Source organism: Sinocyclocheilus grahami, unplaced genomic scaffold, assembly GCF_001515645.1.
Source record: "Sinocyclocheilus grahami isolate Dianchi unplaced genomic scaffold, SAMN03320097.WGS_v1.1 scaffold1156.1, whole genome shotgun sequence".
In the NCBI taxonomy this organism is placed as follows: Eukaryota; Metazoa; Chordata; class Actinopteri; order Cypriniformes; family Cyprinidae; genus Sinocyclocheilus; species Sinocyclocheilus grahami.
In genome coordinates, this window is record NW_015506335.1 from 217,891 (window position 1) to 223,795 (window position 5,905).

General features: G+C 38.5%; 1 protein-coding gene across 1 annotated transcript in view; it reads right to left on the reverse strand.

Moving 5' to 3' along the window:
- Window positions 1–5,905, reverse strand: part of LOC107567401 (TGF-beta receptor type-2-like) — a 116,943-nt gene that overhangs the window by 16,456 nt on the left and 94,582 nt on the right. The window lies entirely within an intron of this gene.

Below are 5,905 nucleotides of genomic sequence, written 5' to 3' on the forward strand. Positions count from 1 at the left end.
TTTGTCGGGGGGGGCGGGGGGGGGGGGGGGGGGGGGGTAAGGTTAGGACAATTCCAAGGGCCCGACGAGGGAGAGGGGGCCCAGAAAGGGATTTTTACCAAGGGGGTACAAAAAAAAAATCGCAATCGTGAAGGGGGCCCAGGGCCGTTCAGGGGGCCCAGAAACCATAGTTGCGCCCCTGCTGAAGCTGTAATTTTTACATCTCCTTTTGTGTTCCACTGAAGAAAGACAGTCATACGGGTTTTTGGAATAACATGAGGATGAGTAGGCCCACAAGACAGGGTTTTCTTTTTTTGGGTGAACTTTCCCTTTAAGTCTTCAGAGTCCTGAACATGTTATGCGAGATGAAGAACAAGGTTTTTAGTTCATTTTTCAAAGACTCTGACTTGGTGTTGTTAATATATTGACCCCGTGTAGCTGTTGTGTTGTGTGCATGAAGCCTACCATTTCACATTGAAGTTTTACTGTCCATATATTTTTCTGCTGAGAATCAAAACCCCCTCAAGAACCCAGCCTGACTTCTTTTACACTATGATGCTTTAGCGATTTTCTGATCAGTGATAAAATAATTGCTGATGTATGATCTCTGGCTGTAGAAGCAGCTGTACAGTTAGTCTCCACAACAAAGGAAGTGCATCAGGCCTCCTACTTCAGAAGCAATTTTACTATTATGTTATGTTCTTGGCATTCTTGCATTAAATGGAGCTCTAAATGAAATTTCGGGAGGTGCATGTTTTTCTACTCCTGTCAGTCATAAGAATATATAAACAGCTGCTCAGCTCACTGCCATGACAATTGTTCTCCGGCATCTTTTTATTCTGTTGTAACTTTACTGAATATTAAAATATGTAGGGGAAACAGTACTTTAGCCCTCCATTATGGACAGCAAGCCAAGTCAGTTTACACTATCAGTGCAACTATCAAGGATTAGATCAGGGGCCCCAAACTCAAAAGACCTAGCTGCACACCGTTGTCTATCAGGAGACAAATGTTACACAACCATACATTTGATCTATATAAAGTTACTGACTCATTTATACAGTTAGCTTACAAACTGGCATAGGCCTATGTGTACAGTCTTGTTTGTTGTTGTCAGCTAGACTAGGTTTTTTTTTCAGGTTCCAGGGGCCACAATGTATTTTTAGGGCTGTAAAAGTCACACATTTATGTAATCTGAAATTCGCTGTCCAGAAAACATTGGATTTTATATTCTACTGTAAGAAAACATTAATAGAAGGTGGAAAAAAGATCACTGTTAACATACAAAGTATGTAAATAAAACAAAAATTATTGGAGTATGTTTACTTCAAAATGTTGTGTTATTTCAACATTACTTTTATCTTTGTAATTATTTGTGAAATTCACTAGCAATTTCTGAATGATTTTCTTTTTCCAAAGTAAACACAACATTGCATGTTTTTCAGAGTACCAATTTCAGTGTTTGCAAACAGTGATGCCGATTTTTTTTGTGGCTGGAGCCTATCTGGTTGCAGAAAATGCCAGTTTTAACGTAGCAGTCTATGCAAGGCATGGAATAAAAGAATAAAAAAGGTAATTTTTTATGTTTATATTTCAAAATTCTGACTTTTTTCTTCAAATTCCGAGATTATATCTCACAATTCTGGTAAGAAAAATCAACTCATCATTCTTTTTGTTTAATTTTTGTAATTTTTGTAATTTTTTATGTTTATATTTCAAAATTCTGACTTTTTTCTTCAAATTCCGAGATTATATCTCACAATTCTGGTAAGAAAAATCAACTCATCATTCTTTTTGTTTAATTTTTGTAATTTTTGTAATTTTTTATGTTTATAATCCCATACTTCTGGCTTGTTTTCCTCAGAATTGACAAACTCGCAATTGTTGAGTTGAATTAAATTATAAAGTTCAAACTAGGAGATAAACTTGCATTTGCAAGAAAAAGAAAAGTCAGAATTGTGAGATAAAATAGGTAAATGCTACGTAAAATGTTATAGGTTTAAATAGTAGTTCATGCTTTAACTGTAGGGCTAATACAATATGTTCCCTATATGTGAATATTATATAGACCTATCGTTTAAATTAAATTTATGCTTTAAAAGTAGGGTAATCTTAGCAGGTTTCATCCATAGTTTGTCCGTTTAAATGTCTGCGTTTAGCTTCAAATGCCATCTTTGACAACAGTATTATATACAAATTATTTGCATTCCGATACCTCCGATACTGACATCCAAAGGTACAACAATACATTTTTTCTCTTATTCCATGGATTTGACCCATTTCCCTCCATTTGTTCCCATTGTTTTTCTGCCACCACAATGCACAGCTGCAAGTGACGTAACTGTGACGTCTACTCCAAATTAGTCTATAGGTTTCAGCTTAACAAACTTTAAGACAACTATAGATAACATTAAATGGAAACTTAAATGCAGAGTGACAAGCTTAAAGTCTGTATTGAATGATAAACCATTAAAATGTGAAGGGACAAAAAATCAAACAAACTGTCAGATTCGGCCCAGTGGACCAGTAGTCTGAGACTCTCGAATGAGACATAACTTGTCAATTGAGTTTGCTGTGATAACTTACATAGTTAGCTATGTATTAAAAGTCAAGCCCTGAAGTCAAAAGCCACATACCATGTTCAGTCATCAGACAGACACCCCATGAAACCTGGTCACACTTTAACGAAGCAAGCCCCCTTCCTGTCTAATCCAACCACTCTTAAACACAATGGGAATTCCTCTAGGCCTGATGATGCCTCATTAGTGGGTCTGTTAGTGGTGGCACAGAATAAAGCTTTTGTTTCACCAGATTTATGACTCCGCATTTAGGAGCAGACTTAGCGTGAGACATTTCACAAAATGTCTTCACAATTTTTTTTTTTAAGAATGACCAAAACCGCATTAATAATTCGAGTTACCAGGAATGTGACAAGTGTGCTCACAGGCATGATGCTCAACTCTGGAAATGCATGCGTTTAGACACACCAGCTGAATTCCAACTGATGAAATCCTGACATGACCTAAATGTATTCTTTGACATGGCTGATGCACATTCCACTTGACTGCTGACAAAGCAGAAAGTCTTGCTCAAGTCAGCGTAAATAAATCTACAAATGCTTGTAGTATGTGTAAAAAAATGGAAAAATGGGAAAAGAGCATATATACATTGTCATTCACTGATAAAGCTGTACATGCATGTGAATTAAAGAAAGTGTGTATATAGTGTATAGACTATTGATAATAATACAAATGGTCTTGACTCCAATAAACCAGCATGATACTGAAAATTCTCATCCTTGCTGTCTCCAGTCTCATGTTAACAGAGATTATGGTTGTAATGTGAAGATGAATATAAATGTGGTGACGGAGGATGGAACGATAGCGCACATGCTTTATGTTAACAGCCAATCACTCAGCAGATGTTTATGTTTATGTTGCATTAAGCGATATCTAATCTAACATGGATACAACACACATTCCATCACACATTAACGATGAAAATACCATTAAACTGAGTGTAAAGAAACTGAGATTAATCCAAAACTAGTGTGTTCATTTGTTTTGCAGATTGGAAATTTTTTTTAAATAAATACATATACCCCATCTACAATGTAAAAAAAACTGTTGTTTCATTTTTTTAATCCAGGTCTGCCAATATGAATATTTTAAAGGATTTCACTGTGGTTTAGGAGAGCAAACGATAATCCGCTTTAAATCAGTAACAGCATATTGGCTCAGGCTTATACCTTATACCACCCAAGACAGAGTCAAAGAGCAATGGATGCAATGTAAAATAATAAGCCCAGATATGTCATGCAATACCTTCACTATTTCAAAGAAAATAAAATATGTGCATGGAGCAAACGGCAGTTTGTATAACATACATGATTATGCTGATGACTTCATGTCACAGCCGAGTCTTCCTGTCTCTATGTTTCTGAATGCAAATGTCTGAATTTCTTTTAATGAATGTGGAAAATTCAAGTGGATCTTATTTGCATGTCCTGTAAGGCTGGTGTGTTAAGAGATGAGCTGTAAAGTATCTATTCCCTGAGGATTCAAATGTGAGTCATTGAGGCCTAAGAGGGTAGTCCCGTGCGCTCTTGCTGAGCATGGAAAATCACAGGGGTTGACCCGTCTCCGCCACTGGAATGTGATTTCCACCCTCAGCAAGAGAGCAGTTCCCAAGGACCCAGGGCAACATCACTACAGCAGGGGGAAACATTTATTAGACGTGCTTCTCAATAGACTTTGTCATGTTGCGAAAGAGACAAACACGGGCCTAAAGAATTCTAGAAGGACATACAAGCACGTGTGTGTGCTTTTAAATAAAACTACCAAAAAAGAGGGTAACTTTGCAATAATGTACAATCTGTAGCATTACTTAATGCATTGGGCACAGTGTAAAATTTTTTTTTCCGAAGTTGTAAATAAAACAAAGATTATTGGAGTACGTTTTACTACATCTTTTTCATGTTTAATTCAATGTGTTATATGCAGTTTCTTTGTAAGTAATTATGACATTTCCAAGCAATTTTTAAGTCAAATTGTTTCTACACCATTTTTTCAGTGTATAAAGAAATAACAATGAACAGTATTTTACAGCATTCTAGGTTCATGGTAATTTCTACATACTACATACATTTTTAACTTTTCAAGATGTATAAAATAACTCAAATGTATTATAAACATAAAGCATAAATTAACTAAATATATTAATATTAATGATATGTAAACTATTTTAAATGCATAACAATTATAAAATATAATAAAAATTACAAATAAGTATTTTAAATGGTGAATATTAACCATGATAGTTAATTTTACGTAATGCATGAATTAATATTAATTAATTAATCCTTATTTCAAAGTGTTACCTAAAAGAATAACAGTAAAATAAACTTCACAAAATTTATTTACATCGCATATTTTTCAGTTCCCCTTCAGGAACTCGAGCTGCGTCGAGTCGCTCTGGGGAACGCCCTTGCGTGACCGAGTTCTGTAGCACGTGTCAAATCCGTCCAATGGAGCAGCGAGACGTCACGAGCAGGGTGACGTAAGCACCAGAAAGCATAAAATCCGCCCGGGCTTCTGCTTCTGCTTCCAGCTTCTGCCCTTCAGTAGCGCTCTGTGTATGTGTCTGTCAATTTACTGTTGTCTGTCCGCACAAGCACTCATATATATATAAAACAATGAGAAAGTCTATGGCGAGCGAACGGCATTACAAACGCTGTGTTTCTCCCTGCCCATGATATCTGGCGATACACACGATTTGTGTGTCGTTTGTTTAGGAGCGAAGCATGCACGGTCAGCTTACATCGAGTCTGGTTGGGAAAGCTTATACGGCGGTAGGTCAGGCTGGCGCATGTTTGCACACCATGGTGGTGTTACAAGCATACCAGGCTGACCTGCTCAGGGGTACGGAGCAGGTCCCCCCTCCCTCGGCGTCTCGTTCCCTGAGCGAGCAGCAGCCCAAGTCATAAAGCTCCTCATATCGCCAGTCTCAAAAACAGAGCGTTGCAACCCGCACCCCTCCACAGAAAGATCGGGGGTCGGGGCGATGCTCTCAGTTGGGGTCTTATAGACCGAAAACGGATCTGCGGACCGTTATTTGTCTAAGAGGACCTCGGCGAAATGGTCCTACCATTGTCAGGTCCCTGAGGGCAGCCCACCTGGCGAGGAAAGGATAACACTTAAGTATACGGTGCCCAGTCCTCCTCAGTGCCCTCACGGAGGCTTATTGAGACCCCTGCCACCCTTGGTGCTTCAGGGCTCAGTGAGCTCCGACGAGCGAAAATCCCAGCTGCCGCCTGGCAACGGTACGGCATGGGAGAGCTCGCCCCCTCAAGTGAGGGTGCTACAGCAGTCAGGTCGGTTGTTCCTTCAGTGCCCTCATGGAGGTTCATTTATACCCCTGCCACCTC